Genomic DNA, 12,333 nt, shown 5'->3' with positions numbered 1-12,333 from the left:
GTTCCATGGATTCTATAACCATGTCCACTTTGTATCAAAAATCCCATTAGTTGGTCAAAAAAAAATGTGGTATTTATACCTAATTGATTTTTTTCCAACAACCTGTTAATTGATGAAGATGCTTAACTCCCTCAAAGGTTTGGTTTCCAGGTATTCTAAAAATTCTACATCTAAAATCTCATCAAAGTTTGAGTTAGCCCTATATGGGATTAAGGAGATGTAGCAGAAACAGTTCCCCTTTCCCAGGAAGGTCTAGTGCTACATTAGTCAGAAGAGCTTTGCAAAGTATCTGGAATATTAGGCAATTTCCAAAGGGCTGCTTTCAGGGACTTCCTCATTGACCAAGAGCACTGGATCAGGCTTGACAATGTGCAGTGCAATTACCTGTTTTCTCAACCTAAATGCTATGTTGATATAATGAGGATGAGAGAGGTGGGGGACCTACACAAACTATGCTTCCCTGTACAATTTTTCTCATGCATAGATTGGAGCAATAGAGATATCTTCCTCCCACCAAAGATTAATTGGTTTTCTTGGTGTAAATCTAACTTTATACTGAAATTACTCTTAATTAAGACCAGTTAACTCTACCAATGAGAGAAGAGAATATGACAAGGGACTTAGGAGATACTTTTATCTGTGATGTTTTATTTCTTATGTTGAGTGATGAATTAACGGATTGTATTATTTTTATACTTTTTTGTACATCTGAAACACCTCAGCATTAAAAAGAATCTCCCAGGTGAGCAGCTAAGAATTTTAGACTTTGGAATCACACAGACCTAAGTTTAAGCCTTGTTTCTCCTGTATATTAACCTTTTTTTTTTTTTAAGTTTCTCAACCGCAGGTCAATTTCTTCATCCTTAAAATGAGAGTAACTTAAAATGGTACCTGCTTTATAGGGTTGTTTTCTGTACTAAATGAATTAACACATTTATAATCTTTACCATACTGTTTGCTCTGCTACATTCAAAACATAGTAGGTATATGCTCACACATAAAGTGCAGGTTATCTCCTACCCTTGTGTATAGTATAATTGCTCCTTTTAAAACTTACTAGCCATATTATCCTGGCTAAGTCATTTAAACCTCTGAGAATCTGATTCTTCATCTTATAAAGTGAAAAGAATTAGATTGCCTATTCTGTCTTTATTACAGGATCTCTAGCAATAGTAAATGCAAAAGTGTGTAAAACATTAAAATATTTGAAGTCATCATAAAAAATTAAAGCATTTCTTTAAAAGATTAAAATTTTTTTACCATTCATTCATTTAACATTTTTTTATTGTTGTTGAGAATCTAGTTCTACACTGGACACTTTGATAAATTTTATGAATGCAGAAATAATTTTTAAAAAACATATGGCTTCTACCCTCATGCCCTCTTAGGATGCACAGTCTGGTGAAGGAAATGAGCAGTATCTGGCTATCTTAGTCAGCTCAAGCTGACTATAAACTGAGTGGCTAAAACAACAGATATTTATTTCTCACAGGTCTGGAAGCTGTGCAAATTCAGTAAATATCAAGCCAGCAAATTCGGGATCTGGTGAGTACCCTCTGCCTGGCTTGCAAATGTCTACCTTCTTGTGTGTCTTCATATGGTGGAGAAAGAGAGAGACAGCACTGGTCTCTTCCTCTTTTTATAAGGGCCCTAATACCATCATAGACTCCACTCTCATGACCTCATCTAAACCTAATTATCTCCCAAGGGCCGCACTTCTAATCACATTAGGGGTTAGGATTTTGGGGAGACACAAAACTCAGTGCACAAAATCAAGGAAAGTGGAAAGAGGAAAATCTTTGCCAAGGCTTTATAGTGGGAAGGAGTATGGTAAATAATGAGGACTTCAAGAAGCCTCCATGCTACTGTACAGAGGTGGACATGGCTTTCGTGGTGAATTGCTGGAAAAGTAGGAGTGGAGAGACAACAAAAATCTTTGTAGACCATGTTAACGACGTTGGTCAAGAAAGTCACTGAAGATGTTAAATATAATGTTATGTGACCAAATTTGTTTACGAGGTCATTCTAATGGCGCTGTAATGATCAGATTAGAAAGGGGAAAGAAAGGAAGTAGGTAAACCAGTTAAGAAGTGTTTTTATTAGTCCAGGAAGAGAGTCTAGGAGTTTGGAATAGAGTCGAGGTGGGGTGATGTTGGAGAAAGGTATACATATTGAGGACTGGAGAGTAGGTGATGGATTGGCTTTGAGTTGGCTGGAGATGAGACAGGAGGAAAAATTGCCCATTTCGTTGACTGATACTAGAGAGCCCCGCTTATAGATGAAAGATTGGATATAAAATCTTTGAATGGTCCTTTAAAGTGCAACACTTTATTGAAAGATAAATTAATTAATTCACCCAAAATATATCTATCGAACTACTAATGGCAAAGTACTGGTCATATGATGGTAAACAATAGAGACAGATGTAACTCTGGTCTCATATGCTTGTAGACTAATAAGGGAGAACATAACTAAAATAAATAGATAAAATAATCACAAATTATGACAACCCTGATAACCCTAAATCATTTTCCTGTGGCTGCGATAACAAATGACCACAAACTTGGGAACTTAAACAACAGAAATGTATTCTCTTACACTCCTGAAGGTCGATAAGTATCACTGGGTTGAAATCAAGGTGTCAGCAGGGCTGCATTCCCTTTGGAGGTTCCAGGGGGGAAACCACTCTTTGCCTCTTTGAGCTTCTAATGGATCCTAGAATTGCTTGGCTGTGACCTCACACTCCACGTTCTTCCTTGATGGTCACTTTGCCTCCTTCTCTTTTATGGTAACGTCTTCCTCTGTCTTATAAGGACACTTGTGGTGGCATTTAGGTCTCATCTGGAGAACTCAGGATAATCTCCCCATCTCAAGATATTTAATTTGATCAGAGTGGCAAAGTCCTTTTTTGCCACATACAGTGACACGTTCCAGGAATTAGAGCATGGATATCTTTTGAGGGGCTATTTTTAAGCCTACTGCATGCCCTATGAGGAAAATAAACATAAAACTATGATGGAGAATAATGATGAGAATTTACCTGATGGCTGGAAGGTAATGGTGAGGAAGACTGGAATGAGCTCAACTGAAGAGATGGACCGAGATCAGAACATCTAGGGCCTGCAGGTGTCCGGATTTCATTTTAAATGGGAACTCATCCAAGGAATTGAATTAGAAAGGCAATGTAATTTGATTTACATGTTTATAAAGATTATTGTAGCTGCTGTAAAGAAAATTAGTAGGAGATGAATGACAATGGAAGCAGGGTGATATGCCAAGAGGTTACTGTGGTCATAAGGAAGGAGAGAATGACGGTTGGAACATGGTGGTGACAATGGACATGTAGCATCATGGACAGAGCTAAGATTCATGTTAGAGATAAAATAATCAGGATTTAGATGGATTGGGTGTGAAGGGTGATGGGAAAGAGGAATAAGAGATGACACTTAGATTTCTAACTTTAACATTACATAGCTGATGATGTTATTTACTGACATGGGGAAGGGAAATGCAGGAAGAAACAGGAGTTCTGCCTTGGGAATGGCGATCCTCAGATGACCATGAGGCTATGGACTGTCAAGCAGGCAGATGGGTGAGGAGGACTGGAGCTCAGGGAAGAGGTATGGGCCAAAAATATAAAGGAAGGAATATTTAGCATAGCGATAATAATTAAAGTAATGAGAATGGATGAAGTTACTTAGAAGGAGTTGTATGAAGAAAGATAAAGAGAGTCCAAGGCAAAATCCGGAGGAATACCAATATTTAAGCTTAGGTAATGGAGAAAAAGCCAGCAAAAGGAAATCAGAATGAGTGGTCAGTACCAGAAGGAGGAAATATCCAGAAAAGGATATTGTCATGGAAGTCAAGAAAGGAGAGCGTTTCATACAAGAGGGAAGATGGAAAATATTCTTTGTATTTGGCAATGTGGGGGTCACAGACTTTAACAGGAGTAGTTTTGGTAGAATTTGATGATGGGACTGAAGCTAGGTTGGACTGATGAGCTAATGGGAAAAGCAAAAGGGTGAATATAAGTGAAGAAATAGAGAGACAGCACACAGACAATTTTCTGGAAGTTTTCCTGTGGAGGGAAGCAGAAAATAGAGATGTAACCAGAAAGAGAATTTAACCCTAAAGAGAGATACTATTAGGGTACATTTGTATATTGTCTGAATAGGGATAATACAATAGAAAGGAAGAAATTTGATGACACAGTGAACTTGAGTAAAGGAATACCATAATTTTCAGCACCCCCATCAGCTTTCCTCCTTTCTGATATTCACCTGTATTCTAAGCTTTCCTGGGAAGGAGACAGTGCTCTGTTAGCATTAACCATGCAGTCCATGTCTATTTGAGAGGCTCTACTGTACCTAGTAGCTTTCTTAGCAGAGTCACTTTCATTTATTACTTTGCCCTTTCCACTTGAGAAGTCCTGGAGTTTCTTTTATGATTTAAGGGGAATTTTCTTAAAATCAGTTTTAGTTTCATTCCCATGCATTATATGTCTTGCTAGCAATAATTCGACTGGATCCTTTTCCTGGATTCCAGCAGAAGGTGGGATGGGAGGATAGCCATCAGATGTTCTTAAGTGCTTTCGGGACGGAAGTAGTCTAAGTCACCGCCCCCCACTTTGTCCACTCCCCCTCCTCCACATGCAGCTCCCAACAATATAACACTCCATGCTTTAGCCTATCTAGAATTGGATTATTTTCCCCAGAAAGGTGTATGGGTAAGGGTTTGACTGGAGGAAAGACTTCAGAGCATTGAAAACTGCAGCCTCCAGCCACCAGCTTTACCTCTTCACTCTCCTGCATCATGATGAAGATGTCAGGGTTTGAATACCAGCCCAGCCACTTATTGCCCTAACACCCCAATCCCTAGCTTCCTTGTCGTCTTTGTAAAAATGAAATTAAAATGTGCCTGAAGCGTAGGAGGTAGCTGTTATTGCTAGAAGATGTCAAGGAGGAGCTGGACATTGTGGCTATGCTCTGTGAAGACATGGGATTCATGTTATCAATCAACTGTAGTCCTGTCGAGAAGGGAGAAGGCTAGCAGGGGATGGAGTTCTTTTTCCTCTGCCCATTCCTTGCTAGGATCTGAATTTGAACAACCTGTGATTTGTAAGCACCAACCCTTATGTTCCCAGTGTTTACCTTGAAAGTCCCTAGTCAGGGAATCTGGTGATAAACTTCCCCATGAGAAGGAGGGCCTATATTATAAGGGATCAGGAAAGGTGAAGGTCAAGGTAATATTTTACCAAAATGATTGGAAAAAAAACCCACAAGTCCATGCCATGTTCCCCCAAATCTCACCTGAAAAAAAACATGACTTGATTCTGAGAGTTAAAACATGTAGCAGGGCTAAAGTCCATTGTTGAGGCCACAGGGCAAAAATCAGCCTTGATAATGCTGTTTGTGAAACTGTGACATGGCAGTGCCCCAGAGCAACCTGATTAAGAATTGCAGTTAAGAGCCAGCTGTCCCACGGGGACAAATTCTGACCTGTGTGCACACTGAGGCAGTTTGGAAACACTTCTAATCTTGGGTGAGCTTAGCAACTCAGCCATCCCTAGTGACAAAAAACAATAACTCCAAGGAGAATACTAATGCCAAACTTAACTACCCTCCCCACAACTTGGCCACAAGAGAATCATCATTTATATTTTGGATATTTGTGTTTCAAATAATAATTTTTGCCTAGGATAACTAATCTATGATTATGGGGAGAGTTTTTTTGTTTTTTTTTTTTGTTTTCATAACTTGCTCTAGCAAAGGTAGGATATCTAATCTCAACAGTATGCATTTAGACTTGCCTAGAATATTCTGTATTCGCCCAAGATATACTCTTGTTTAGTTGTTATCTTAACTGCTGAGGTGGCAAATGGGAGTGGTGTTTAGAACCATAATAGTGATGGGAGACTGGGGTGTAGAGATGCGAGTGACTTTCCTCTGCTGAAGAGTGTTCTGAAAAGCAGGGCTGGCATTCTTATTCTCAAGTAAGGGCTATATACTCTGATTATAAGCAGAGATATAAAGTAACTTTCCAACTACTAGTTGTTGAAGCTGAAAGCCCATAGTCTTTCCATAACACTTTAAAGGAGAATCTGAATCAACCAAGGTGATATCAGTTTTGAAGTGTAGCTATGAAGCCATTTCCAGTATAATCAGAACCCATAAGCCAGATTGCAGATTCCTCAAGCTCTCCAATATGTCTTTCCTTATGTGGCTTTTCACTGATCAGTAAGCATCTATTTGGGAAGAAGAGAAAATAAGCAGAACAAAGGAAGAGACATGGCAGAGAGAGAACGTCACAACCAGGAACGTTGCCCCTAAATGCTCTACTCCAAGGGTTTGTTTTGTTTGTTGTTGGCTTCTGTTTCACTCCCAGAGAGAGCCCTTCAGAGCCTCATCAGATACCACTTTCAACTGTGGTTTCATGTAGAGAATGACCTGTCAAAAGCCAGTGGAGTAAATGCAAGTGAAATGGAGCAGGCACTGGAAACTGCCAGGAGAGCAGAGGCTGCACTTTATTTCACAACCAGACTCTGACAAGGAAAAACCAGAAGGCCAGGAATCCAAGCTGCCATGGTGACTTGGCAGCTAGACCCATGAGGCCATGAGGCGGGACAGCAGAGTTCAAGCAGACTGCATTTTGCTGGAGCTCCAGGCCAACTGAATCATCCTGAAGGATGAGATGGGAAAGACAAAAGCAGGTCAGCTGCTCCATTTACCAGGGCCAGAGAAAGATGACAATATTCCTTGAGATTTCTTCTCCAGTGTTACTCAAGGCTAGGCAGCATCTAGAGGATCCTAAGTGTTTTTAATAATTCTTGGAAGGGTACTCACAGCCCATCAGAATGAAATCATTACTGGATATGCAGGAGCCAATTTCCTGGGCCATTTGTACCTCTTCACCTCTGTGTCCTTACATCATGACCAATAGCTTGCCTTGGTGTTTGTACTTTTCAAATATTTACTCTTCTTCTTTATTCTCAGGTACTCTTATGTCTTGGGGTCAAGCTATTAATTAGAGAATAAATGTTTGCTGAAATGTATATGTCTCTGTGTTAGATACTGAGCAGGAAACACAGAAATTAGGGGCCACAGCATCTCCCTATGAGGGTGTTTTCAATGTGCTCTGGTTGGTATAGATTACTGGTGTCACTGTTACAAGATAAGGTAGTTGAGAATAAATACTGAATAAGAGGATACTGTGGTAATAATTCTAGAAGCTCAGATTACTGAACTGATTAGAGTAAGTCAACGTTGACTCATCGAGGGACAATAGGGCTTTCTGTTAGCCAATGAATTGACCATATTTCAAGTGAATGTACAAATACAGAATGGCTTTAGTTCTTCCTCCCTGTTATAATAGCATAAGACCTGGAGGAGGAAAACCACCTATTAAATGGTTATTTGGTGAACACCAATTCTAACAGCTAACTTAGTTTCTTTGAGGTGTGAAATGTGTAAGAGAGTGAGCTGGAGGGCTGAATCAACTCAACTGACCAAACCTAAGAAGTCTTTGGCGTATAAATTATGCTTTGCCTTATAATTATTATTGAAGCCATCTTATTTGTTAGGCTGTATGTTCTTTGCTTCCTAGAGTAGTCGCTTGCTCATCTTAATGTATCACATTGCATCTAGTACATTGCTTACCTTGTAGGAGCCAATCTACAGAGGTCTCTGAGCCTCTGGGCGTATGGTTCCCCTTCCTGAAGGCTTCTCCCAGCACCACTGCTCCCTTATTCCTGACACTTTTGCTAAAATAACTCATGTCTTTCAGTTTCAGGTTGGACATCAGCTCCTCTGGATGTTTTGGCTAGGTGTTGCTCTGCTGGGTTCCCACAGCATCCTCTCATCTTCCTTGTCAAGACACTTACATCACTGAATCATGTCTTCCCTTACTGCGTCGTAACCTTGTGTGCAGGAGCAGGGTCTTGAGTTCATATACTGAAAACAATGCCTGGCTCAGAGTGAAAACTCAATAAATAGTCACTGTTTTAATGAATGAATGCTTGAAAGAGTGAATGAATAAAGGTAGATGTCATGGAGACACGGAAGCAACTGCTTTGGCTGTGTTTTGAGCTCCTTTCCTAGCCCCGGAATTGGCCCCCTTCTTTTGGCAATGGAGTTCTTCTCATCTATATCCACCTAGGAGGTCTCATTTGAGTGATTTGCAAGGAAGAGGTGCAATCATCAGGATGTTTATTGGATCATCCTCTCCCCCTATTCTGGCTGTTACTTCACAGGAAGACCGGGCAGGTTACAACTCACCACAGTGTTCCCACTGTGACTCTCTTTCATTTCAAGCCAATTGACAAATGCGTATTGACTTTTCTCAGTGCACGTTCACTGTTGCCCTTGGCTTAACAAAAATCTTTACAACCACCACCCTCTGGTTGAATTTCTACTGTTTCCCCAACTTACATGTGAAGAAGCTTAGTTACATAAGAAGCAAGAGGTCAGGCCAGGCTAGTGACGCAGATCATTTTTGAACTAGAACCTCTGGGTTTACAGGTTGTGGCAGGCTGGTCCCCAGCTGCCTTGGAGGTCTCAGTTCATTATCTCCTGTCAGTAAAGAATGAACGGGGGAAAAACGTCTCCTAAGTTTGGGTTCCTATTGCTTTCTTGGAAAATAAATACCAGCTTTTTATAGATCCTAATTTATTAGCCCAGCCAGCTTGCTGAGTGACTTTGAAAACTTTTGGAACTAGTTGCTGCATTAACAGTGGTCACAAAGAGGAGAAAGAGGGATTATGCACAATGTCAACCTTGTTTTTTTTTTCAACCTTCTCTCCACCACCGCTCCCATGCCCATCTCCTAAAAGGCATGGCCATCTCTCAGGGCCTTTAGGATATTAGAATGGCCTTTTTATCTGGAATATCTTGGATTCAATGTTCCCTTCTGCTAGGCTTTATACTTTCATCAGAATAGTTACCTTGCCTCTCAGAACTCCTCCTCCATTGTGTCTACAAGATTTCTGAAATTCTCCAACCAAGGATAAAGCCTTTCTTTACCAATTAGTAATAAGTTTTGAGCTACAAGTACCCAGGGACAAGAAGCCAATTGATTCAATTGGATATACATCAAATGTGCCCCCAAGGCTCGAGTTTCATAGTGAACAGGGAATGTAGAAGTAGATACAGTTTATTCTCCATGGCAGGGAAGGAAAAAATAAAACCAGAGGCTGGAGGTACCCAGAGAAGTTGTCATCTTCAGGGTTTGCCCTCAGTTTTCTCATAACAGTGTTCATCTTTGCATCTCTTCTGTCTTCAAAACATCGCTCTGAAGATGGAGGTCATGGGAATCATAATATTCCTTTTGCAGGAACATATAGACTCAGTGGGAACAGTAGCACAAGTGGGCAGTCAGCACTGTACACCCAATGGTAGCCAAAGTCTTCCTACTTAGGGATCATACAAACATAGAGGAAGCAAAAGGCAGAAACCATTTGTGGTCTTTATTTTTGACACATATGAAGTATTCTTAAGCTGCAAGGCGATATTCTTTAGCTGGCTGAATAGGGTTTCTCCAGGGAAATGGCCTTCTATTTATCTTTGTTTCCCAGAACCTAGTACTGGGCCTGGTGTTTATTATTTGCATAGGAAATAGTTGCTGATTTTGTATCGCTTTGAACTCCTTTGTGTTTCATTTAAATAGGGCCTCTCGAGTTTTCATATTGGTTTTGTAAAATGTAAGGGTGTTTCTTGAAATCTTTGTCAATTATTTTGCCTTTTTATTTGGAACAGGTCTCTTATTTGTGAGATGTTCTCTTTTCCTTGCGAACATTAGCTAAATAATAAATGTGAAAGGACCTAAATACCTCCAGAGATAAATATCATATTTAAGCTATTATCACCATTTTCATTATTATTATTTTACAAAGAATCATAACAGAGGATTTTGCTTCACTAGATTTAGTGTGACTGCATGTCTTGACTCACCCAAGACTTCTGTTGTACTGAAGTAATCACTCATAGATCCCTTTTTCTCTCTCAGAAGCATCCCTGTTTGGACAAGTGTTGAGAGTTTAGCTAAGTTATCCCATGGTATTGCTGCCTCAGTTTCCATTTTATTTGGCCAAGCAGCCTGCAGGGACCTTAAACTGACATGCAAGCACATGCCCTAGATAGCAGTCATGGGGTCACAAGCAAATGTGCGTTCCTGATATGACTTCCCTGGTAGCCCTTGTGAGTGAAAAAGCAAAACCAGAATAAGAAGGATTCTATTTTCAATAGGAAATGTCAGTCTTCTCTCCTCTCATGTGGAGATGGGCACACTTTCTTCTTGATATTTCCTCCAATGGGAAGTCCTCTATATCAAGCAGACTACTTTTCCTTGAGGGATGTCTTTGAAACGTGTGGTAATATCATCAAATGAGGTTCAGCTCACCATCCCACTTGAACTGTTAATGTTTCAGTTTCTTCTCAAAGATATTTGTCATTGTCACCAGTAACTGGGGGGAGATCAACTTTGAGTTTCCTTTTGTTGGTGAGAGAAGTTAAGGGCAAAGGACAGATAATAAACTTCTAAATCAAATCCATTTAGAAGTACTTCCTCTTAGAAAAGTAGATTTCATAGCACTGGCAAATGAGATGGTTAACTTTATGTGTCAATTTGGTTGGGCTAAGGGATGCCCAGATAGCAGGTACAATATTCTTTCTGGGTGTGTATGTGAGTGTTTTGGGGTATGTCTGAGTGTATCTGTATCTGGGTGTGTTTCTGGAAGAGATTAGCATTTGATTCGGTAGACTTGAGTAAGCAGATCAGCCTCACCAATGCTGGTCAATATTATCTGATCCATCTAGGGCATTAAGTAGAACAGAAAAGTAGAGGAAGGACAAATTTGTTCTCTGCTTGAGCTGGGGCATCCATCTTCCTCTGCCTTAAACATCAGTGCTCCTAGTTCCTGGGTCTTCAGGCTCAGACCAGTACTTTACACTATTGGCTCCCCAGGTTCTCAGGCCTTTGGGTCTGGACTGGAACTGCATCGCTAGCTTTCCTGGGCTTCCAGCTTGCAGGTGGCAGATTGTGGGGCTTCTCAGACTCTGTAATTGCATAAGCCAATCTCTTATAATAAATCTCTTTTTACATATCTGTATGTATTCTATTGATTCTGTTTCTCTGGAGAACCCTGGCTAATAGAACCAACATTAGACTAATGAGAAAAAAATAGATATTTACTTTGATAAGTTGTAGTATAGCTGACTCCCTGTGATAAAAGTTTTTATTATGATTTTTTTAAATCAAAGGTTAAATTGTATTCTTGCTCATGAAGGAGCTTATACTCTATTTTGTTAGTTTGCTCTAAAATGTTACAGGAACTGCTGGTTGTATGTGACTCAAATGTTATGTTGAGAAATGGGTGAAAGCTAAGGAAATAGTCTGGGCTTTAAAATACCACATATTTATCATTGCTGTTGTTTTTATTCTCTGTAAGTCATAAGTTCAGACCTCACCAGATTTTAACTAGAAAAGGAACTTACATTTACATTTACACCCAAATTACAGGACACCAAGCTCAAGTAGGAAATTAGTACCCCTCATGATATCCTCTAGTTACTTCTCAGAGTGCCCAAGGAAAAGGCAGTCTTTTAGCTGCAGCAATATTTTGGTGACTGCTATGCTTTTTCTTTCTGATTGAGTAATCACCATTTAACTATAGTCTCTAAGAAGCAACTTGAGAGAGTTTCATTATCTTTGTGAGGAATTCAACATCTAAGCCTATAGTAGACGTGGTGTGTTAGTGCCCCTTGCTCACAACTGAATCTCATTTCTCAATATTCATGCTCTTACTTTAACTCCTTCCATACTGACTCTGGGCTTGACCATGTGACTTTCTCTAGCCAAAAAAAAAATTCATGTCGAGAATTAATAAGTGCTTGTACCAATGTTGGATGTTCAATATCTTCTTCTGTTGGAATATTCTGTTTTGGAACCCAGTTGTCATAAGAGAAATTTTACTACCTTGAGCCTACCATACTATGAGGAAGCCCAAGCTAGTCACATACAGAGTCCACTTGAAGCTGAACTGAGGAACCTGGGCAATAGTGGAACCAAGGTTCCAAACACCTGTTCAACCATCCCTCATCATTTGAGCCCTTCAAATGACAGCTCCAGGCATTGGGAAGCAGAGATAAGCATCCCCACTGTGCCTGCCAGAATTCCTGACTCACAGAATTGTGAGCAAATAAAATAATTGCTTTTTTAAGCCAATAAGTTTTGAGAGATGTTTTGTTAGGCAGCAGTAGATAACTGAAATAAAACTGTTGTCTTTGGAGTTCCAGAATGGCGCTCTATAGAAATGGGTGAAATTGCTTATTGCCAAAAGGT

The sequence above is a fragment of the Hippopotamus amphibius genome, chromosome 4, assembly GCF_030028045.1.
Source record: "Hippopotamus amphibius kiboko isolate mHipAmp2 chromosome 4, mHipAmp2.hap2, whole genome shotgun sequence".
Classification (NCBI taxonomy): domain Eukaryota; kingdom Metazoa; phylum Chordata; class Mammalia; order Artiodactyla; family Hippopotamidae; genus Hippopotamus; species Hippopotamus amphibius.
The sequence above is the reverse complement of the archived record's forward strand: the minus strand, read 5'-3'. Positions refer to the sequence as shown.